This window comes from Cyrtonyx montezumae, unplaced genomic scaffold (assembly GCF_038088225.1).
Source record: "Cyrtonyx montezumae isolate F1298 unplaced genomic scaffold, pur_monq_1.0 scaffold_17, whole genome shotgun sequence".
NCBI classification, from domain to species: domain Eukaryota; kingdom Metazoa; phylum Chordata; class Aves; order Galliformes; family Odontophoridae; genus Cyrtonyx; species Cyrtonyx montezumae.
Window position 1 is genome coordinate 31,791,687 of NW_027071903.1, and position 24,160 is coordinate 31,815,846.

Consider the following 24,160-nt stretch of genomic DNA (forward strand, 5'->3'; position numbering starts at 1 on the left):
CAGGAATGATGTTGTAATGCTTTATATGATATTACCCAATTGTCTTGCTGGTAATTAAGAATATTCTCTATGGAGCAAGGACCAATGACAGAAGAAAGTGTAAGCTGGTATTGTCTCAGCACACAGAAGTGGTAGACAGAAATATTCATGTGTATAATCTTACACCTTGCCTACATATGATACCCAATGGGCTGAAGTAATAGCCTACAGAATAATCTTGGAAGAGGCACTTCTAACAAACTGAAAGTCTTAAGGGTTTTCTGCAAGTTTCTCATAATTATACATGGCAACAGAAAATGAGAATAAACTAACAGGCATGCATTTAGAAAATGTTTCTTTAAAATTGTTTTTTTAGCTTCTGTTAAAAATCCAGGGCATATTATACTCAGATGTTTTTCAAGCCTTATTTTTTTTTATTTCATCCAAAGAAAATCAACATCTCTTATTTTTTCCCATTTCTTTTCATGAGTTTTCCTGTATTCCACAGCCCAGGGATAGAAATGCAATTTCTATTACTCCTAAAGGCAATGAAGTCAACTTGATAAAATGCAACAAACCTTTGTACTGAATTTCTAGTCTAAGTTCCAGGGGAGAACTGAGATGTCTACCTCTTAATTAGTCACTTCCATGAAGATCCATACGAGCCATGCTGCCTGCTACAGTATAGTTCCTTTAAATTAATGAGTTTTTTCTAAAATCAAATTTTGTTGGGAAGCAAGTGCTTCCTCTCCTCAGTGTGTCTCTGATTATTACAAAAAGTTTTTTTTTTTTATTTAAACAACCTCTTTAAGGAGGCTTCTGTTTTGAGATACGTAATCTCATGGCTGAGAACTTGGAAGTAGATGAAATGTGCTCTGACCTATGCAACCTGCTCACAGTATTAAGCATTCTGCTTTCCAGAATTAAATGGACTTCTGAAATCACTTTGTTTCTAATTCAAATCAAGTTGCTCTGGGAATGGCAGGTATAAGTTCCATTGAAGCAGTTATACAGTGGGTCAACTTTTCCCTGCATTAAGATCCATTTTGCTTCCACTATCCCAGAGAAGCTTTAGAAATAGTCAACAGAGGGGGGGGGGTGAAAGTACAATGCATAACAATGAATGATGTTTGGATGCGTATGTTGCAAGTATCCTGTAAGAATCATGACAACACTGAAAGGCCAAACATAATACATGGAGAGAATTGTACACATTTTTTGTCTCTGGAAATCTTTATTGCAGACCTCTGAATGGTATTCTAGATTGGGTGAAATCAAGAGAGAATTAGGATATATATGGCTAGCATTAGATCTCATGTATGTTGTAGACTGCAGAAAGGACTGTGTAGTAGAGGTCACAGAGTAAGAACCACTATCTATGGCATCAAGTGCAAGCACATTACAGTCAGAAGTCTTTTTCCACACCTCAGGAAAAAAAAAAAGTAGAAATACTTGAACGCTTCCCTTGAAGCCATCAAAACCAAATGTTGATGGCTCTTTTTGAGGCTGTGAGCATCGCAGCATGTGTGGTAGTATCCCATTAATTGCTGGTGGGGGTCTCATTCAGAGCATCTGGGGTTGGATGTGCTGCTTCATCTAGGTGGAACAAATCACATTTGGTGAGTAGAACATCGCTGCCATCCTTTATCTCAGAAGGTTTTAGTATGAGGAGTTAATAGGTATAGTGAGTTTGAGATGGTGTCTACCAGATGACTGCTCTGAACTCTCCTGGCCTGCAAGGAAAGCCCCATGGCTTTTTTCCTGGCTGAGCAGTGCTGCAGATAGGAAGGAGCAGGTTTGCCTCTTCCTGCCAAGCCTGCAGCAATCAGAATGTGGGCAATGGTGGTGGGGTGGGAAGGGGGCTGTGTCGGCCCTGTGCTCCTGGAGGAGTAGGGATGTGGCAGAGCACTGACACGCACGCAGGTCAGCTATGTGGCATTCAGCTGTGGGGTGAGGAAACCGGTTTGTTGCTGCATCACGAAACATGTGATCTCAGGCCAGAGTGAGGTGCACCTGTGGGTGCAAGAGATAAGATTGCATCATGAACACCGTACTCGTGTTTTGTGGATTTTTCTTGTTTTCGGCCTCGGGATCTGTCACAACTTGAAAGATGTGGTGGGATTCTCAGTTACCAATACTCTTTCATAGGTAGTCCAACAAAAAAAAAAAAAAAAAAGCATCTCTCCCTGCCTGCCCTCCCAATTACTGTCAGAAGGTATCAGGGCCACAAAATAGGAGCTCCCATAACCCAGGAGGCCTTGGCCTCAGAACTATGTGAACATGCAGGAAACATGTCCTCAGCCAGAATTATCTAAGCTATGGATGAATTTTGTGAATATTTGTGTAACAGCTCTGTGTTGCATCTTAAAAATTGAGTGCAGTTGAGAACAGTAGTGTGTATGATTCAGAGAGTAATCAAGAGTGTTATAATGTGTATGAATTGCACAGAAAGGATGAGGGTGAGAGAAGGTGTTAATAAAGGCAGGAGAAAATAAAACCCTGTAAGGAAGCTAAAGGACAGCAAGTGTTATAGGTAAGATGAATCCTAATTATTTATAAGATGGAAAAATGCCTCTCCAGCATTGAACTTTTCATTCCCCACAAAGTTAGTCCTTTTTCTACTGCCTTTATGCAGATGGAGCACTGAGGTTCTCCTGATATTCTTTTTCCAGTTGTATAAAATGTCCTTTGTGCTTTGATGAGATCACTGGTGTGTTAGTTCATTTCCATTTTTTTCAGAAAGTATGCAGGAACCCCAGTGAGGTCATGGCTATAGTAATGTCTGAAAGGACAGTTGCATGGAGGAAAGAAGCTGTCCTCTCCTTTAGTAAAACAGTAAGGAAATTTGTGGGTCTCAAGTATGTTGGACAAGTTAAGGTTTGTTTATTTTCCTGTTGCTTTTTGGGTTTTTTTTGGTTTTTTTTTTTGCAGAAGGCAGCCAGCTTCATACTCTTATTTCCTGTGTATTGCATAAATCCAGGCTTGCAGGGAAGGCATCCTGCAAAAGCTGTGCTCCATTTTAACTTGGAAACCTGGTAGTTCCCCAGTCACACAGTCAAGTGGAATAATTTGTGGAAAATCAAACTCCTTTTATGAGCTGAATGTCACAACATTAGACCCTCATCATTCAGAGGGTGGGTGCCTTGCAGAGAATGTCATAGTTCCCTTGTTCAAGGAGAAAAATCCTTGGGGCATCCCCAGTCCTGTGGTATCACTTCTTAATATGAAGCATCTGTGCCTCATTGATCAATGGAAAAATGCCAGATAAGGATTCTGACTGTGACATTTCAGGCAATGACAGCAATTTGGAAGTGCCAAACTTTCACTGTTGTTCTGATTTTACCTCTGGTCTTTTCCACTTTGTTTGTTAAGTGAAGTGGCAAGGCTTTACGGTATAATTCTGAAAGGACTCCAGACGGATTTAGTACTTGAAAGAAATATGTGGGCAGAAGGAATAATATGCCTTGCCTTTACCATGGTCAGTGTATTGTATTTTAATGTGCTCTAATGAACTTAAAAATGACTCCCCAGTGTGCTTGCTCCCTAGGTCATGGGGGTTATTTTGAGTTTGCTGTCTTCCTGGATTCTTGAGATAATTCCCTCCGGATTTGTTGGGTCAACAACAAAGTGGAGATAACAAATATGCTGCTGCTTTAAGTCAGCACTATGCTTTCTCCCTCTTTGCTGTGAGGGTTTATACGTGCTAACAGTTACACTGCTTGTAACTTAACAACTTCAGGGTATCTGTGACACACAATGTAAAACCAGTTCTCCTTTCATACCTAGAGACCAAACATCCTGGATAACCTGAGACATATGCCCCAGGTTTCATTTTGCTCACAGTTTGGGAACATTAGTTACCCAAAAGGGATTGGGAGACTAATTGCAGTGTTGATAGTGATAGGGAGCCATGTGTTCTAAGTGTTATTACAAGCCAAAGAGAGCCCACCTTTAGGTAGCAGTCATATACATGGCTACAGAAAGTCTACAAGGCTATAGTAGGTCTTTTGACTTAAAAAAGTAATTTATAGTTCTTAATGGTCTGTGGCTGTCTGCGTATGAGTTGTCAGATTTTTGGCAGGCTGAAGGAGGTGAGGAAACGGGTTATCATTGTACTGTTTGAAATTTCAGGGTTTAAAATTGTTTAAATGGTAAGCAGATAGGGTTTCCACACCAGATTTGAGACATTTGTTCTCTCTTATTTGTACTAAAATTTCAGCTTGAGCTCACATTGTCATGCTATCCAGACTGCTTCCCAGACAAGCTAATTTGTCTACCTGTGTTCCATTTTAGGCCTTGGTTTTAATTTGAGGATGATTCCTGCTAATACCAAAGACTGGAGAGGACATCCATTAAAAGTCTACACAGCAATTGAAATGGAAAATTCCAAAAGAAACCCTATTAGAGTTTTTCTCCATCAAATCAACATTACAGACTTCTTATGCATTTCTTAATTAGACATTGATATTAACTGGACTGTTGCATGATTTAGATCTAGCTCTTAATCTCAGCTATTCTATGCTGCTGTAGTTTTTATGACATCCAACTAGCGACTGCTTTATGCATTAATCTATCTGGAAAACCACCTTCACATTTTTTGTCTTTTTTTAGAAGAATAAAGGCCCTGAGAAGGAAATGAAAGCTTTTGGGTTCAGCCATTAGTAATTTTCTGCTTAGTATTTGAAAAATTGCTTATTTTAATTGCTTCATAGAAGAAAAAGATATCAAAGCTAACGTTCTTTCTCTCCAAACTTTGTAATTATTTCTCTCAGACTCTTATTTGAAATGCCTTGAAAGGATTTTCATTGAAATGTAGATTTCTTCTCTTTCAAAAGTACTTTTATTCCCTTGTGTTTCTTTCCTTTTTTTTTTTTTCCTTTTCCCCAGTGACTTCCTCTCTAGTTTTAGGGCAAAATACATGGAGTCCAGTCTCTGGACAGGGTAGCACATGTCACACAGATGTCAATTCAGTGCCATCTTCTCTGAAACTAACTCTCTCGTGGTCAAGACCATGATAGCAGTCAGCTATGGGTCCTCAGCATGCTGTCCTTGGGCTTACTCCATTGCAGTGAAGTCATAGGTGTTAGCTTAGGTGCACTAGAGTCCTGTTCCTTTTGAAAATTGCTATGGGATTTGCTTATTAATAATCACTACCAAAATAAGGGGAGCCCAATGGAAAAGTTTTATAAATGTTTGTGTGTCTGCCAGTTAATTTAAGTTTGGGGCTTGTGATAAAGTCTGGAGACTGGGAAATTCTGTATAGTTTCAGGTTCTGTTTGCAGCTGCATAATCCCTGAATATCCTAATCTGGGAAGGAAATTGCTAGCCAAATCCTGTTGTTAGTTCAGCTTTGTATATAAACACCAACGCAGAGCCTCAGAACTATGCTGGCCTCATCAGTAATCCCTGATACCAATAGAGCAGTAGTAGCAAGTTCTTTATTTCACCTATACATTTTCAGAGAACGTTATTTACTCATAGATTATGATCTGGTCAAAATGATCTATACATTCATTATGTTAGAGTGGGCTTTCATAACTCACACTACCTAAGAGTGAGGCAAAACTCACATTTGTTTATAGTGCAGCAGTTCTGCTCAGCAAAAAGGGCACAGAGAAAATACTGTCCTATGCACTTTGGGTCCTGGGTGATTTCTCATGCTGGTTCAAAAGCATTTTTGAGAGCTCCACAAGAGTCTGCTTTGGAGAAACCCCCAGAATACAGCTGTTCTGTCTGCAAAGTGTCTCTGCAGGTTTTGCACTACTGTGGCTGGGCTAGGGGGAATCTTCCCAGTGAAACAAAACATTTTGAGAAGAAAAGGTTGAAATGAAGCTAAAGTATTCTCAGTATCAGACTTTACATGTGGGGTTCTTTTTCTTTTTTTGCACAAGAAGACCACAAAGGGAAGAAATAGAACAAGAAAATGAGTTAGAGGAAGATGGAGAGATGGACTATTAAGCAAAGCTACTTCTTTGCTCTCTGAATTTACAGTCCTGATAGACATCTTTATTCAAAATTACTCATTTTTTATATTCAGATACTACAGTTCTCAATACTAGACCCTAGATTTGTCTGGAAAGATTACCTTTTTATTCTCACAATGAAACTTAATTATCCTTTTGATATCTTCAGGTACTTTCAGTCATTTCCTGAACTATTTCTGAGGACAGGGAGCAGCCAATGGTCAGTCAGTAATGCAAGAACTCCACCTCCCTGCTTGTCATGCTTTTTTGAAGGTAGAAGCTTCCTGGCCCTGGGTTTCCTCTAGAAAAAAAAAAAGAGCATTTTGCTCTGATCTACCTTTGCTGAGCCTTACTGACTGGGCAGAGGCTTGTCATTTTCTCAGCACCTTTCTGTGTGTTACTTGGAAGCACCTAGTGTGAGTAACTCTCCTGGAATCCACAGAGGGATGGAGGGATGTATGGATGATTCATCACCCAGACAAGAATAAACCCTCTAGAATGGAAGTGACTGCATGGTTTAAAACATCCTGTATAACTGCTGTTGCAGCAGGAAGGAATGCATCCAAGTAAAGTCAAAATGACTAAATAAATTGGTTCAAAGTAGCAGTAGAAGCAGAGAAGGCCATAGTATCTGATAGTGAGCAGTTATTAGACTTCAGGACCCTTCACTTATTTCATCTGTAGAGAAACCTACAGACACATTTATCTATTATCACTAACTTTGCAATTGAGTAGAACTACCAAAGGGTAAAACACTAGCAACACTAGCAACTAAAGATTGCATAAGATAAGCTAAAACTTGCAAATACTAAGGAGAAAATAGTGAGTATACATCTGGGTTTTGAGTGTGATTTTTAGGTTATGTTTGTAAAAAGCCTCAGTTGTTCAAATAATAAAGTAGAGAAATGCTACAAAAAATTAGAATAGCCCTAAAAAATCTCCCAACTGATCAGAAGGTATAGAGAGAGCAACTGACATGTGTTATAGAGTCCTTTGCAAAATAAATGTAAAGAAATGTCATAGGGCTGACCTAATAAAATAATTTTAATATAAAAAATGGAGTGGGTGTTGCTATGGTACGCAGGTATGCATTGTGGGGTTGAACAAGTAGTAGTCAAATGTATTCTTGTGATGAGGCTGGGATTAGCAGCAGACTTTGTACAGGCTTTATACATTGCCTAAAATTTAAACTGAACAAAAATCCACTTACACTGAATTATATTCGTATTCCATTCCATCTCCGTGAAAGTTGCCTCTTAAAATGACAGTTGTGACCACAACCTGGCAGCAGAGGATAGGATGGCACAGGATCCTGGGACTGCAGAATACAACACAAGTTTCTCAGTCACACTCAGCCTATTTTTTTTTCCTGATGAGTTTATCACTCTTAATAGTCTTTGCTTGCCTGAGTAAACAAAGTGCTTTCTATAAATACAATAAATAGCATTTCAAAGGACATGTGACTTACTCAATTTATCATTTTGGTGATTTGAAATAAATGTAAGAATAGAAAGTGTCCGAACCAGCAGGATCTGCGTAGTAAGGTTTCGGCTGGGTTCTCAGCTTTGCTGCTGATGGGATCTGCAGTCTTGGACCAGCCACTTCTACCCTCAGCCTGGCTGCGTTTGTTGTCCCCATAAAGCAGACAGTTAGCACCTTTTATAGGGCTCCTACTGTACAGTCTGTACAGTGCATGGTAGTAAAGTGGGTCCTGAACTCACCTCTGCCCTCACTCCCTGTGACTGTGAAACTAGTAATAAAAAGTAATCATAAGGCCTGAATAATCGTGTTGCCTTTATAGTGAAGCAGTCCTTGAGCAGCGTGAGCCCTCCGCTGGGATAAGTCCCATTTAAAAATCTCCCTGGCATGAAAATGAATCAGATCCTGTCACATGAATGGCCTGCATTTATCAGTCTTCACCTACCTTCTGGTCGTTCATTTTCTCTGCTGGCTTGCACTTCTTCCCTGGTTGTTGGCAGGATCTAGGCAACAAGAACTTGCTGGAAATTGGCTGTTAAATTAAGGAGAAAAGAGAAGAAAAACAGAACTGATTCAGAAGATGCAATAATAATAAACCACAATGGTGTAATAGCATCCTACAATGAATGCAACTTCTGAACGTCTCATGGACCATGCTAGAACAGGAGGGAAGAAAAGCAAAAGAGGATTTTGATCATTGCCAGTGAATTTGGAAAAACATGGGATTTTAAGATCTTAAGAAATTCAGCATGTGTACAGGTTAAATTCTTGATTGATCTGAGCTCCTTCCTGTAACCACTGCATCATTGCACCTATCATCATTAAAAGGCAGGGCTTTACCTATCCCAGCAGCAAGGACTGCTCCTCCAGAGCCAAGAAATCCCTTCACCATCTTAGTACTGGGATGGTCAAAGTAGCTGAGCTCGGGAGAATGGCATGGGTGTGATCCTGAGGCTGCTTGTTTCATCTGGGTAAGAGGAAAGGCACACCATGCCTGGTCTTTGAAACTGTTAGGAGGTGCTCGTGGCCAAGCAGCTGGTTCAGGGAGTGGAGCATCTCCCAGAGAGATGGAATGAGACAAGACAGTGTAGTGACTGAAAGACCGCAAGTGGCCCAATGGAAGATTTGGTGGGAAGAAGGGGTATTTGTTATAGGAGAAGCTTGCTGATCATTAAGTGTCCTGGAGCAGCAATGAAACAAGGAATTTCATCCTGGCTTTAAGATGTCTGCCCTAAGGAAGCATTTGCTATTGAAATCGTGTCCTCTCTTCCTTAACTCTTGGATTCCCATGGGCTGGCAGTTGCTTTGTTAAATAAAGCACTGCTTTAGGGAGCCTGGGGATGAGTAAAGCAATTTGGCACTTTCATCTCTCACCCATGAACCCAAGTCAAACAGAGTTTGGTAGATGACCAATAACCTTTCCCATCCCAGGGCTGTTTGGTGACCTGTGCAAAATGAGGAGGGTCATCACTGCATTTGTTTACTAGAAGGCAAGTGTCAACTTAACCATAAAAAGAGACATGGTTACTCCTCATTATCACCCAATTTAACATTCTTAAGCCAAGAGAGTGAGCCCAGAAAAGTCAGCCATCTTCTTACCCAGCAGTGGTGGTCCCAGTGCATTAGTGAGGGCAACGGTCTGGTAGTAAGCCTGGCTGAGCCTCTCCTGTGGGATTTCTGCAAAGATTTCTGCAAATCTGCATTTATGATCTGAAATAGACACAGGAAACTGTACAGGGATACAGCACTGATAGAGTTAATATGCTGTTAAATCCTTCTCTGTGCTTGTACCATCCTGACTATACAGTTCTGGTTACCAAAATAGCTGTGTGTGAAGCTCAGTGCAGTGCCCGATCTCACCCCATGTGCTGCTCATTGTAAGGTCAGACCTCTGGCATCAGGAACCTGTTAGAAGAGAGAGGAATCACTTTAAGACTTGCTGCCACTCGAGGGATTACCCTGGAAGGTCTGTGAGGGGAAAGGGAAGGGCACAGTGGGTAACTGCTTGATCACATAAAAAAAATCAACAAATCTTAAACTTCAGAAGATCAGTATAAAACTCTGAAATGCGACCAAAACCCCAACCAGCTTGGTCTTGCCTACAGTGTTTTCATATTTTTTTTCTAGCCCTTTTGCACCATAGAATTGATAACATTGTCATGTTCAGCTGTGAGTTACTGTTTAATCCCTACTATCTTGATTAATTGCATTAAACTGGTATACCTGTGTTAATTAAACAGAAGATGGCAGAGGCAGCTTTCAGTTCTTATTCTTTTGTGCAGATCATTTCCCAAGACTTCTCAGGTTGTGGAAAAATAACAATGCAGAAACATCACCCCTAATATTTCAGCTCAGCTGATAAAGCTATTTCACTCATACAGCAGTCTGTGATTTTTTTCTTCCCACTTATCACAGTATAGGCTTAATTACCATGCTGCTGCTGCATGGCAGCTCCCCTCACCTTTTTTTTTTTTTTTTAATTTGTATTATTTGCAAGTCATAATCATGTTTTCCTGTCATCCCCGAGCAATGTGCGTGCGTGCGTACAGGCAAATGCCAAGCCTGGAAAGGAAATCTGATGCGTGTCCATGAATTGGAGTTTTCAAACTTTGGCTGAAGATTAGTACATATAAACATAGCTCTGCCCCCTTCATCTTGGATAATTGGTCACAAATGCTACTTGACACTTCTCAAATCAGACACTTTACATACTTCTGAGCATAGCTGAACTTTTTTGGCAGGAATTAATTTGCTTTGCAACTCAGCCGCTCATTCCTGGCCCGATCCCTGCTGCAGTGATTTCAGCACAGTGCTCTGCCAGCGCGAGGAGCAGAGGCAGGACAGGATCTGCTTGTTAGCACTGACTCGCCTGGCTTTGCTGACTCCCTCAGAAACACAGTGACTGCAGCTGATGTTTTGCCATGTTGCCAGTCTACATCAGCAGTGGGATTTTTACCTTCGGGTCTCTCTCTTTGTTCCAATTACTGAGCAAATTACGTAGCATCTAAAGACAAAAAAAGTGACGAAGGCAATGTAGTGTCACAGAAAACACAACTTCTGACACATCAGGCCCCTTCCACAGCAGCACTGGTTTTGTGGGAGATGGCTGCAAACTGCCCCAAAGAGATTCTCTCTGCTTTCTCCTGCTTCTGCTAACAGTGCTCTGCAGCAGCAGAGAAAAAGAATCCATTCCTGAAGTACTAGAAGAGTTTGACACAGCCACAGAGCCCGTGCTATTAAGCAGCCCTCCACTTGCTCTGACTTTGCTGTGTGTTCACTCGCTGTGCAGTGGTACTGCAAGAGCTGAGCAGACCATATGCTCACGTAGAAGGGTTGCCAGGTCTCAGAGAGCATTACTGTGCATCTCCCAGTAGGAGCTTTGGGGCAGGAACATGTTCCATAAAGGTTTTCACTAGGAATATTGTATTTTATCTGTCGATTGTTTCTGTACAGCCTCTGGACTAAGTGGCAGTTTATCAGCATATCCGTGTACATCTATGACTAACCAAAGGGAAATATCATTCAGCCTTTATTCACTGGGATGTTGATAAGCAGCAGCATATTAAAAATGTTTGTCAGTTTGTTCTTTTCAGCTATCAAGAGGGATGTGAGCCAGCATGCCTTTCTTATGCTGTCTGCTTTATCCAGAAAATGGAGAGAAAATGATGAAACAATGTCAGTTCTGGAAGTAGACAGAGGTTTTCATGGATTATTTTGGCATCACTGATTTGCTCATCACTAACACTAAAGCCTGTAAACTGGAGTGAGCCTACACAAAGACATGAGCCTGAACAAAGTGCTCCTACCTGCAGAAGCACAGGATGAAACCTCACCTTGTGTTTCAGGTATGGTCAGGAAGAGGAATAAAAACCTGGTCATGCACTTGTTTTTGGCTTGGTTCTTAGGTCTTCATGCAGCAAAAAACGCCATTGAAGAGCAGCCAGGATGAAAGCAGTTCGTGCTGAGCCATTGCCAGGCAGCCATCAGGGCTCCAGCTCTGTCTTCATGTGTTTGGCCCCCACAAGCACACTGTCTTGTGTTGATTCATCCCTGTAAGAGAAGGGTAGCTGGTGTCACAAAAAGTGTGGTGGATTCACAGTAGAGAGTGCAAATACTTTTGTTACACCTGAATCTGTCACGGAGTAGTGCAAGAGATGACTTATTCCAGGCTAGTAAATCTTAAGCTTTCATAGACTCTTGCCTTAAATTAAACAGATAAAGGAGTATCTCGCTTCCTCTTGTTTATTTCTCATACTGCTATGATAATGAGTATGTCAGGAATGGTATTTGTAGGTGAACCAAGAGCCAATTGGTGAAGATATGCAGTGTTACTCTAAAACCTGGGCTAAGGAGGATGCTTAGCTTCCATTGCTATTACATATCACTATATGAAATTAACTTTCAGGTCCTAGACAGTTTAAAATAACATGTCTAGTGCTAGAATAGAGGAGTATCAGAAAAAGTGAATTACAGGTTATGGGCTTCCAGTATTTGCAGTAAAATAACTCTTACTGCAATTACACCTATAGAGTACTAATTTATGTTGTTATGGGAAAAGGGTAGTGGCATTAGGATGTATGAAAAGAAAATCTTACAGCAGAGCCAAATAATGTATCTGGGATAAAGAGCAGAAATGGCTACTCAGTATACTTTTTTCGGCACATTTGCTCACTGTGTATGTGTGGATATGTAATGTTCAGCAAGTTAGGAGAAACTATTATAGGTAACTGATATATGATGCAAATAGGAGCAAGCTGTAACTCACAGAAGGTCCTGATCTTACACACAAGCCTCTAGTGATGCCACTGAGCACCTCCTTAGTCTTTGCTGGATGAGAATGGAAATCACCCAAATGGCTCTGTGCGCTCAGTACTTCATGGACAAGATCCTAAGTTCCAGCCATGAAGACCAAACTTAAACACTCTTGAGCATTTGCAATGAGAGTAAAATAAGAAACAATGATTGTTTTTCGCAGTAAGGTTGAGCCTCCATTATGAATCATTATATCGTGCTCAGAACTTCCAAGCAGTGCATGGGTATCTCCTGGATGTCAATCCTGAAAGCAAGTGAACTGTTGCACCAGTAGGTAAAGATTTACTTGCTTAATGGCTGGTGTCATTAACAAATTCAATCTTGCAATGATATCCTATTTGTCTCAGCTAATATCAGCTTTGCGCTCCCCTTTTCTTCCCATTCAGATGTAGTTCAGTGTTAATACCCACCAGCTGGGCACTAACCAATGGCTACAGCTGAGGTGAATGAAGTGATGGATGAACACAGTTTGCATGTAGGTAACTGGAAGTCCAGCTGAATATTTCACATTATTTAATGTGCAATCATTTTGTTTGTCTTTAGAAACAGCTAAATAACATGATTTCTTCTGTTACTCCATCTCTGCAGTGCTCTGACACCGGGGACGAAGTGCCCTGTGCCTTTTGGCAATGTTTTTTTTTCTGAAAATGTATGGAACCACTTGGAGCTTGAATCACTGCTGTAGAAAGTTAGTAAGATGTCCCTAGTCAAGAAAAGTTCTGTGTCAGGAGTGAGACTCCTAGTTTGACTGCATTGGGAGAAATAGGACAGTATTTGATTATGACAGTTCAAACTCATCTGGATTCTCCTGAGTGCAGACTATATTGATTTGCAGCACTAACTTAGAAATGGCTGAGCTAAAAAGCTGGTTTACTTGGAAACTTACTTATTCCTAAAAATGTCCGTTCAGCTCATTTTTAAATTTGATTTCTTATCCCAGGTGAATTACACTGCATTTCTGGATCTGAAGAATTGCTTGTGCATGGTAACAGCTGAACAAAGTGCCAGTTCAGTTTGTTCATTCTGACTGTAAAATTCTGTTTGTTTGTGTGTTGGACGATGCTGTTTGGCAGAAGGATATTAAGAACACCAGAGATAGAATAAATGGCCACGTCTGGTTAGTGCATGAGGCTTAATATAAGTGTAGGATCATGGTCTGTAAGATCTATGGCAAATTAAACCCTCCTTCAGGTTAAATCAACACCTTGTTGCAAAAAAACTGTAAGGAAAATCAGTGCCAGTGTTGCAGCATGACAAATGAATTTATGCAAATTGAAGATAATCATTATTTTTTAATATTCATCAGCTCTAAAACTTGATACCATGTGGACAAAAGATCAGAAGGCTTCTAAACCTAAAGTTTTGAATCTTTGGTTCAATATGCTTTTCGTGTCCTCGGCATTTGGTTTAATTTAGGAGGAAACAGTTCTGAGCTAAGATAAGATCTCAAACAAAATTGACGTGGTCTCACAACATGGCCTAACATAACAATTTAATCTGTCCTATGCTTCCCCTGAAAGAGGGCTTAATAACTGTGGTATGATTTCACCTGCTGCTTCTAACATTTGCTCATTCTTTTTTTCCTGAGTAAATTTGGATTATCAGATGGCCAGCAGCTTTGTTCATGGTAGACAAATGTGAATTCGTTTAGGATTAATAATGATGGGCTCGATCCTGGATTCAAAGGCAGCCTCACTGAACGAGGTCTTTGGAAGAGAAATATTTGTGCTAAAAAGAAAGGAATAACTGTTAATTTTCATAAAACCTTTCCCCAGTGTATCCACCCTTGGGTGTACAATCTGCAGGAGTGTTCTCCAGCCCCTGCATTGCAGACACAGGCCATTAGGACCTTGGCATTTAAAAAATACAGAATTTCATGACACATCATTTGGTGTGAGGAAAAACGTGTCTCTTACCCACAGAATTGTCTCAGGCCCTCCTGATGATCTTATGGTGGGGAGCAAGGAGAGGGAAAAGCCCACACTGCCAGGGTCCATCAGCAGCTGTTGCTCACAAGAGGAGTGCACGGAAGGAGGAATCCCGGCTGGATCTGCTTTTGGCCCAGTCCTCATCATTGTGAGACACTGTCATCTTCCAAAACCCTGTGGGAAAGCTTGTGTTCTTTGCTGTGTTCCCTGTCCCTGAGAACTGAGCAGAGGGCAGCGTGGTGTCCAGCCCCAGAGGCACTGCCCAAAGCCAAGTGCTAGCTGACCATGGTAGAATCAGCAAACTTCAGCAAAATAACGCTGCGGGCAATTTTACGGCAGAAAAACATCAGTCGTGTTTTAGATTAGAGCTTTTTGTTCACATTGGAAGTTTTTTCTTTTATTTTTCCCCCCCAGTAACGTCCAGTGGCTTAATTCTGTTTGAAATCACTCAGGGTTGGCACCTAAATACGTAAATAATCTTGTCCTTCAGGGCTGTCAACATCTTGAGGCACCTAACCACCTTTAGAGATGTGGTGTGAAAGCTTGTGAACAATGCCATCCGGGAGGGAAACAAAAGACAAGTATCCCTATTTGCTGCCCAAGAATCCACAAAGAATGCTGCTTCAGCTCTGCTCTGATTTCTAATTAGATTATGAGTGATGTAGGACTCTGAAGCCAAGCTGGAGTTTGTGCTAGCACTTTGCATGTATGAATGACAAAGGGACACCACTTTCATATTGATTTAACTGAGCGGGTGGAAGAATGTTTAAACATCAAGTGCTTGATGCCTCGGTTTTCCAGAGCACCTGGAAATATCAAATTAATTCCAGGTGTTCTGCCATCAAGACAGACTCGCCGCTTTTACAGCCACACATACAAAATGTGGCTCCCAGTTCCACAAATAAAAACAGAGTGGTTTCTGCTCCCGATGCCTTGATAACTCTGACATATTGCAAGTTCTGGAAAGAATTTTAATCTACATAGTTTTTTAAATGGGGAGGGGAGCGAGGGGGGAGGGATTTTAAATATGCTGCATACAATTTGTGATGGTCATCTCTAAAATGCAGCTCCATTATCCTTTTCCATTTGGAATGAATGAGGCTAATTAATTTCAGGCCATACTTGATGAGGTCAGCACCATACGAAGGGTGCGTGCTAGACATTGCTAATCTCTTTCAGCTGAGAGTGATGAATTAAAGATGAAGCATTCCTTTGCAGGCCTAATTTAGAATGTATATCAAAAACCTACAGCAAATAATACTATACCCTACAACAAAGGAAAACTTGTTCTCTCAGGCTCCCATGTAGGGTTGATTTTAAAGGCATTTTCATTTCACTTTGGAATTCCAGCTGTGGATGGGTGAAACAGTTCAGAAAATTCAAGCTTTCTCTCTTTCTATTGCTTTTATGGACAAAAGTAGGCAAGGGGGGGCTACGGGGAGAGAGAAACTAGTGGGTGTTTGATCCTGTATATGCTGTGATTCCAACTGTACGCTCGACATTCCGGAGAGCTGCCAGGGTCTTGCACTCCCCAGGTACCTGTGACGTGACCCCCCCCCACCCCTGCAGCACACGTTGAAATTTTAGACTTTTTGTTGTGGGTTTTTTGTTGTTCTTGTTGTTGGGTTTTTTTAATCTGAAGGTAAAGCAGCGAAGTGTCCCATTTTGCTCAGCTTCCTCTTCGAGGATGTTTTGTAGGACGCTGCAGGCTCTTCCCCGGCAAGCAGGACGAGTGTGGCCATTCTGCTGGGTCACCCAACGAGGACGTGATCTTCCAAGCCAACAGTGAGCTACGGTTCACTTTTGCAGGGGGGGAAAAATAAAATCACCTTCTTATGCAAAGAAATCAGCCTTAATTGTCATTTCAGCAAAATAGGAGCTCTGAAATCCCAATCCAGCTTCTGACGGAGGAGGCTGAACATCGACTTCCCCAGCACTCTGCTGTTTAATACCTGGCAGTTGGGTGAAATTCTTGACAGGTTACTGCCGTGAATCCAAGCTCCCAACTGGTGGCCATAAGCGGCTGCTGTCTTTGTATCCCAGTAGTACTCATTAGAACAAAGCTGCTTCGAATTAAATCCAATCTACATGCCGAATCAATCTTTCAACCCTTTGATTGCTTCTGAAAATATTTATATTTCTTAATAATGCACATTTTGTCCCACAGCCTGTGATTAAACCCAGACAAGGTCCAGAGAAGCCTGAAGTATATGTGGAAGGGGTTATTTTGGACAGGAAAAGAAAGATAAAGAACACAGGTTTTTCCTATTGTGAAACCATTAGAGTGTATAAATCTAGCAATTGCTGTAGTATAAGCATCAGAGTGGGGTTGTAATAAATACAGATTGGAGTATTATAGTAACCAAATGGAGTTTATGGATTATGCTCACTAGTTCATATTTCTCAGCTACTATACCTAACTAGCACCACGCCGCACTCAGCTCTATTAATATCCCCTGTTAATATTCTCCATCCATGATTGTTGGAGGGAAAAAAGTTAGAAACTGACTGCCGCTCTCTGTAAAACAAACATGTTCAAGGAATCGTGCCCTCCAAAGGAAAAAAAAAATGAACAAGGGGGGATGCTTTGCAGAGCCCATGTGAGCAGGGCATGGGCTGCGGCTGGCTGAGATCAGCTCCGTTCTGCCGAAAGGTAACAACTTCCATCCGAGTGAGAATCCAGCCCAAATACACCGTGCTTGCTGCCCGAAAAATGTGGGTGTAAAAATGGAGGTGATAGCAGCTGCTGTTCCTTACCCAGTCGCATTTTTACGGTGGTAAATAATAAGCTGGGGATGCAAAACACACAAAGGATTTGAAGCCGTGCTTTGTGGTAAGTGGCACATAATTCTCTCCTTACAAAGCAGCACACATCACAGGTGAGATATGTGGAAGAGAAGGGGAAGATGCATTCCTGGGCTGCAGAGCCCAGGCAGGGCCCGATCCCGCACAGAGGGAATTCACCATCCATTAGGACGGTGGCTGTGCTGGGGACACCGATCAGATAACAGCACTGTACCTGTCTCCCTCCCTATACATAAATGACTGCCCTTGTCTATAATAAATGGGAAAAATTGACTTCCGAAAACACGCCGCGATAAATCTCCCTGGATAGAGCAGTGCTATGCCTGAGTGAGAGGGAGAGAAATCCTAGAAACTAAAAATATATAGCGCTTATTTAATGTCATTGTCATCAGCGGCGTCACATGGTGAATGCAGCTAATATGTGGTACCACGGGGCTGTGAGCGCTCACCGTAGTTTTGCTTGTGACAGTTTCCCCTTTTGTAAAGGAGTAAAAAGAAGTATTCCTAGCTTCAATTTTATTCATTTATTCTTTCATCGCATATTTCATTATATTAAGCTGTCATTTCCTAAATATGTTGGGGGGGGGGCTGTTGTTATTATACTTACACCCTGTGTCTTGACAGCTATTTTGCATTAATATATGATTAGGATGCCGAGTCTTTAAGGTGGAGAGAAGTTTTTTTATCATCACCAAAAATAAAGAGAAAGCAGTGATGACAAAAAGCCATTCACAAATAGGGCCCGACCCAAGATCTAATGGCGTGGATCCGGCCCCCGGCAGAACATTATATTATACCACCAGGATTTCTGAATATCTCCTATTGTTCGACAAGCCCGATTTCACACTAAACTCAGAGTTCGTTTCAGAACAGAAGCTTTTTGTGTAGAAACTTTCAGCTACATCCCCTCACGAACACACACATACTACAGAGGCTATTGTCTTATTAAGGAGTTTAAGCCTAAAGGTGTATGCCTATTTTTAAAAGAAATTTTCTGATTGTAGATAACTGCTCAATTTGATTTAGTGTCCAATGATAGTGATGGGGTTGATAACTGAGCATTCATCGGTAATTCATCTTGTGCTAGTAGAAATTTACAGCAAAGCAGTGCTTTCCCAACACTGACAAGTCCTATTAATCTTCTTCAGACACATTTCAATAGGTGTCTCCATCTGTGCCCAACATCTAAACACTCTGGCATCACTAGGGACTTGGAGACACCTTCATTTCAGGTTACACTAGTGAAAATGTGATACTAGATTGTACTCTATTTTTAACCTAATTCTCCCTTTTCATTCAATTAGCCTTTCTTGCCTGCATTTTTCTACTCATGTGTAACATCCTTTTCCCAGGAAGAGCTTAAAAATGAGATTTAGTTACTTAAAGAGACAGAATCTGCCAGGGCAAGAGCAATCAAGAACTTAACGTCAAGAAGCAGCACAGCAAGGCTCACACATAGAGTGCAGGGAAGGGAACGCCGGCATCAAACCACGTCCTATGCAATGTGCCCCCCCCCGGGTTCCTGCCCCCATGGGACTCTTGCAGACGTGGTTCAGTGAGGACAGGTCTGAAACTGAACACCCCTTCCCCAGCTTTCCAAATTTTAAAGCAATTGCGAAGTATTTGGGATCTGAAATCCAATCTATACCCCAAGACCTGTGTTTGTTCAGGCTGCAGGATGACCGCCAGCACACATCCCCACCTCTCTTTCCGTATACGGCTAATGCATGAACAAACACGGCGCAGTCAAATTACAGCAATAACATTTATGGGTGGATTATGTTCCAACTTCCTCACTTATTATTAGAAGCAAGAAAATCACAAAGCACATGGACAAGACAGAGTGCAAACGCAGGCGAATTTCCCCTCGGAACCAAATGTTGTTTCTTTCACTCAGCGCTGCAATGAGTTTGCTTGCAGATGCAACATGGCTTTTGGGATTACTCGTTCAGAAAGGTGTGTTCGGGTTTTTTTCCTCCTCCCTCCCATTTCTGCTCACCTGTCAGGTGTGAACCATTGGGGTTTGGGTGGGTCATCCCGTTTGAAACTTTCTTTGGAAGGAGCAAAGCCTGAGCCACACGCTGACTCGGGAGCTGCACCGTGCGAGGGCGGACCCGAACTTTGTTTCTGGCTTTATGGAGTTCCCTCATGAGCCATATTATAGATCTAAATGACCTTATTGTAGGTGGCAAGTTTAAATGTGCCATATTAATAACTTGTTATCCAAGACAAATTAAGTCCTTATGTGTCAAAAGCACTCTGCTCTGGATTACCTACAAGACAAGTATTTATTGAATAAACGTTGGATCCAATTTCATTTTAATGTGACTGACTGTATGCTTCAGCCCCTTAAAATGAGATAAAAACACTCAAACCTATAACTGTGTTGCAACATTACACCTAACTTGTCTATTTCTATTATTGTCTTTTTAACATGGGGATATCAAAAGCGTTTGGGGTTTTTAAGGATTTATTATTATTATTATTATTATTATTATTCTGAAGAGCAAGAAGAGAGATGGAAAAAAAAAAAAAAAGACTGGCATTCAGCCTAAAGAGAAATCATTGAAACAAATTAATCCTATGCCGTTTAAATTGACATGGTAATCCATCATCAGCAAAGGGAAACTCTGAAAGCAATCTAGAATCTGCAGTGTTCTTTCACTGGCCCTCAGGCACAAAGACAGATAGTAAAAGAGAAAGAGAAAAAAAAAATCATAAAAGTTAGCAGTGCCTTAGAAAAGGGAAGGGATAGAGAGAGCAGCTTTCACTTTTTCCTGCTTTCAAATGCCCAGTTCAGAAAGGCGGGCTGATCAACCTCCAGCCGTCGCCTACTATCATTTACTCCTGTATGTCAGATCATCTTCAGCTGCTGAGATATGAGTAATTCTAAATAGCACAGAGCCCCATCCTATATAAACTCCACCATTGAGAACTACGCCAAACATCAACTTTGGCATTTCTGCTTACAGAGGGCCTTTTATTAGCCTAAACTTGAGCGCTCCAAATGGACAATAAATTCTATCTTTGCAACCCTGGAGAAAAGAGCTGTACTATCCTAGGAGCTTAATGGCTGGGATTTTCATACAGCTAGCAGGGAAAAGCTGGCAAAGCTAGGGATTTTTTAATATCGATTTTTATTTGGGCTTTCAGGGGGGATTGTTGTCTCTTTAGTTTGTCTGTGCCCTTCTTTGCCAGCAGGACCGCCCACCATCATCTATGTTTTCCAGGGTTGTTGGTTTTTTTTTCCAATCTCATTTTAAATATCTGAAAAGTGATGAGACTTCCTGCACCTTTAAGATTTTATTATACTTATGGTCAGAAGCAAACGTAAACCTCTTGGGCCTTGAAAGCCCTTTGCAATACAGCCATTATCCCTGTAATGTCAACAGAGCTACAAAACTCTCTAGAAATAAACCTTTTAAGAACAGCTTTCCCTGCCTTATGTTTTGTTTTAAGGTCAGCAGTGCATCACTTTTTGGAAAATGTTTCCCCTCTCTGGCCAGGTTTAGCAATCCGAAGTAGAACGTATGTTGCTAAATGAATAGGTTTAATTTTAGACGCTGAAAAAATAAATACGAGAAGAGAGCGAGGGCAGGAATAATACCTTCCAGTTAGAAGCAGACATAGTATAAAGCAAGAGTCAGGACTTTAGTGCCAGGGGCAAAGGGGTGAAAGGCTGGCTAATATGAACCATATCCAACATCTGCCCTATTTTAATTTAGCAGGGATAAAGTTTCTTCTTTTTTATTATTAAGAAAACTTTATGTGGCAGAGAAAGCCATGAGCTGCCTTATCAAAACTGGTTTATTGTCACAGTGAAACTTAGAACTAGAGAGAGTTGGTGAGGCAAAGAGATAAAACCTCCCCTTGGCTCTCCCTTTATGCTCCGTGACAAGCCTGGGCTCGGGTCCTGGTGCCTGGGATGTCCTTTTCATGGCTTTACGAAGCACTGTGCTTGGGTCCGTCATATAAAGAGGAGGTTAATTGTCTGGGACGGGTCCCAGTGATTGATTCCCCAGGTAAAATATAATGAAAACAATAAAATTCAGGGGATTTTAAACTAAATACGCATTCACAGTAGTGGCACGATGGAGGTGTGCAAGTGTAAGGGTCAGCCACGCCGGGGGGACACAGCACAGATTGCCGGGCTGGAGCGTGGCCTCGCTCCATGGACAAGTTTTCCACCTCAGCAGTGCAAATTCTGCTACAAAATGAAAAAATGTACAAAAACACATGTGAGGGGCTGCGGGAGAAAAAGAACAAATTGGTTTCTGACAAAAGGAGGATGAATACCTTTGGATAATCTGACGTTAGAGTTTGATTGAAAGCATAACATTCCTTTAAGCATCAATATGCTTAGGATCCAAAATATGGTTATTTTATTACCAGTTAATGCTCAGATCAAAGCAAAACACTGTAGCTGGAAGGGATGTTCTCTCTGGAAATAAAGTTCCATGTAATTATTTCCTATTAAAAACTAAAACTGGTCTTAGATTCAAGAAACTGTGCTTCCTAACAAGTGATACAGTGCAAGCTTGTCAGAGGGAGCAGACGTGCCATTTTTCACTGTTTGCTGCTATGCCTTCGCTTTAAAGTTTTCGGTTCAGCTTTAACTCTTTGTGCATGAAAAAGTCTCATCCAATTTACCTCAGTCTAACACAGGGCGTTATTTTGAATAGCATTAACTATTTTCATGCATGGAGAAATTAGAATTTTATGTAAACAAACACCACTTTATGTAAGGTCTGCAAACACAAGGAGAAAAAAAGAAAAAGACGAAGCAAATGATACAGAGGTGATAGGTGGCTGAAACTTAAACCTTAAATTGCAAACAAGTATTTTACTACTTGGTGAAACACCTCATCGTAATTCAACTCTGAAGAATGGAGCTTAAAATATGCATTCAAAATATTTCCAAGAAAGCTGCAACATTTCAGAAGAGAGAGATAAGGATGTATTCTAATTATGAGGTTATAAATATGCGATCTATTTTTCTCTGCTCGTCCCCTGTTGCAGTACGTATCATTGTTCAGACACAGTTCTATAGCTGTCTGTCTATATTCTTGTCCAGGGTTTGGATTTTGTTTGGGGTTTTTTTTTAGGTTTTGTTGGGGTTATTTTGTTTTTTTTGGTTTTGGTTTGGTTTGGTTTTTTTTTTCCTGATAGTTCAATCTCTATTTATGTCATCTCAAAGGCAGGCCCTGGAAAATAGGAGCTGCCAGCCTCAATAACCTATCCTTCTGTATTTTAAAGCTTCCAGAGAATAAATAGGGAATGGTTCCTTTTCACAAGTGACGGGCTAGAATTGTAAGTGGGAATATGAAATATTTAGACCCGCTGTTCGAAACTTTCCACCCGCTTCTGATTCTGCTAATTATTTTTGATGACGCTCAGAAATCAAAAACTCTCTTTAAAGAGCTCATTTTTAGACGCACAGAAAGGAAGAGGATTCTGGTATCAGGCAGCAAGTCTAATCTGGTTTTAACATTTTTTTGTTGTTGATACCTCGGCTACACTGTTCACTAGATGGGTGGCTACAATATAATTCTGTGTTAAGTGTGCGTTAAACAGGGAAGGAGCTGAGACATTCAGCTGGGATATTGTTTGCTAGCTCAATTAGCATCCGAAGAATTTGAAAGTACAGTACATGTATCTGAAGATCATATCTAAACATACTTACCAAAAAGTACCCACGTTGCTCAGCAGGTCACATATTTCTGCCTTCTGGCTGGGAGAAAGAAAAAAAAAAAACAAAATGCAGAGGCATTGTGGATGTACAGGTTAAGATTGGCGTGTGGCAAGGTTTGTGTGAGATGCAAAGAAACCTGTATTTCACTCAACAATTTCATGGCTTAAACATATAGTTTAGAAGCATCTTTTCCATAAACATGTGGTTCAATAGCATTTTCTTCAAAGGAACAATTCAATGTGTTAAAAGATTTATGAACAAAGAATGTGCAGCAAAATGCAAATTCTTACAGTGTTATACTGTGTATGCAATTATGTACGTAGGCAGATAGATATAATTTGAGAGTTATTAACTTTCAACATCAATGATGTACCCTGAATCAATACAATGCAACTACCTATTAAAACATAAACCAGGTGTGTTAGCAGCCAAATACAGCCTGAGTAGCTTGCTTAGATCTCTCTTTTTTTCTTTCCTTAAAGATTACAGCTTGCCTATGGACAGGCTGAAGAGGTTGCTGCTGGTCCCTGAGATGGAGGTTGCTTTGCCTTTTGCAATATCTGACATTTCTGGCATGTTTCATTCCCTTCACATTTGAAAATAAAAAAAAATGATTCTTGAAAAGAAAAAGAAAAAAAAAAAGAAAGAAAAAAGCAGGAAAAAAAGAAAGCATAGCTCTGAAATGGTGTAAAGGGAAAGAATCTTCCCCCGAGTGCCTGTACAGCTGAGCACCTCCCAATGCATGCAACACAGAGAAGTTCCCTTTCCATTTCCTTTTTCCCTTTACATCACGGGGAGCAACCTTCTGAAGCCCTTGCACCTCTTTGGGGCCAAGCCCCATCCCAAACACTTCCCTCTGTCCGCCATCCCTTGCTCAGCACAGTGAACCCCGGAGCGGGGCCAAGGAGGGAAGGGTTAATGAAACCCAGCTCCTTCCGACCTCCAGGGTCAGACTCTTCCTATCTGCAATCTAAGGAATTAGGTAAGGAGGTTATAAGATTATAGCAAAAGGAGTTATAGGCCCTCGTAGCCTTACACCTGAACATATTGGTCTAATCCACTGGGATTCTTAAAAATCGCTTCAGCTATGGAAAACTGTTAATTAGGCTGTGTCTGTCCCGAGGTTTCCTGTTGCACTGGTGATCCAGCAGAGCTGCCTGAGCTCCATAGGCTCACGTGAAATGCTCTTCATGCACCTCTATTTGTCCCCCTCTCCGCTGCTAAAAGCAGCATCAGCCCCGGCGTTGGGAAAAGGCAGGGGCTGGGTGTTATGCAGGGGCAAAAAGGGGGCACACGGGGGGACAAAAGCCATTTTCTCCTCTTTTCCCACAAACCCCAGTGTCCGGCAGACTACATGCAGCTGTTTCTAACTTCAGTGTTTGTTTACAGTAGCAAAATTAGCACTTGGAGGAGAAGTGAAAAGCTGTTTCCACATCGGTTCTACTCCTCGTTCCTTGCTTTGGGTGCCTTTCTTCCCTCCCAGCATTCAGTATCAGTTAAAC

The 24,160-nt window shown here is 41.2% G+C and overlaps 1 long non-coding RNA gene across 7 annotated transcripts in view; it reads right to left on the reverse strand.

Moving 5' to 3' along the window:
• LOC136047038 (uncharacterized) overlaps nt 1–24,160 on the reverse strand; it is a 32,744-nt gene that overhangs the window by 1,941 nt on the left and 6,643 nt on the right. For 2 of the 7 annotated variants that reach the window (XR_010622043.1, XR_010622044.1), the window contains 8 exons: nt 22,650–22,693; nt 14,150–15,961; nt 11,228–11,471; nt 9,239–9,326; nt 9,021–9,131; nt 7,867–7,953; nt 7,153–7,260; nt 1,212–1,992 (listed from right to left, as the gene is read on the reverse strand). This is a non-coding gene — a long non-coding RNA (uncharacterized LOC136047038). Of the gene's footprint in view, nt 1–1,211; nt 1,993–7,152; nt 7,261–7,866; nt 7,954–9,020; nt 9,132–9,238; nt 9,327–11,227; nt 11,472–14,149; nt 15,962–22,649; nt 22,698–24,160 lie in introns of those variants that run through there. The other 5 variants (XR_010622047.1, XR_010622045.1, XR_010622046.1 and 2 more) reach the window with 4 other exon arrangements.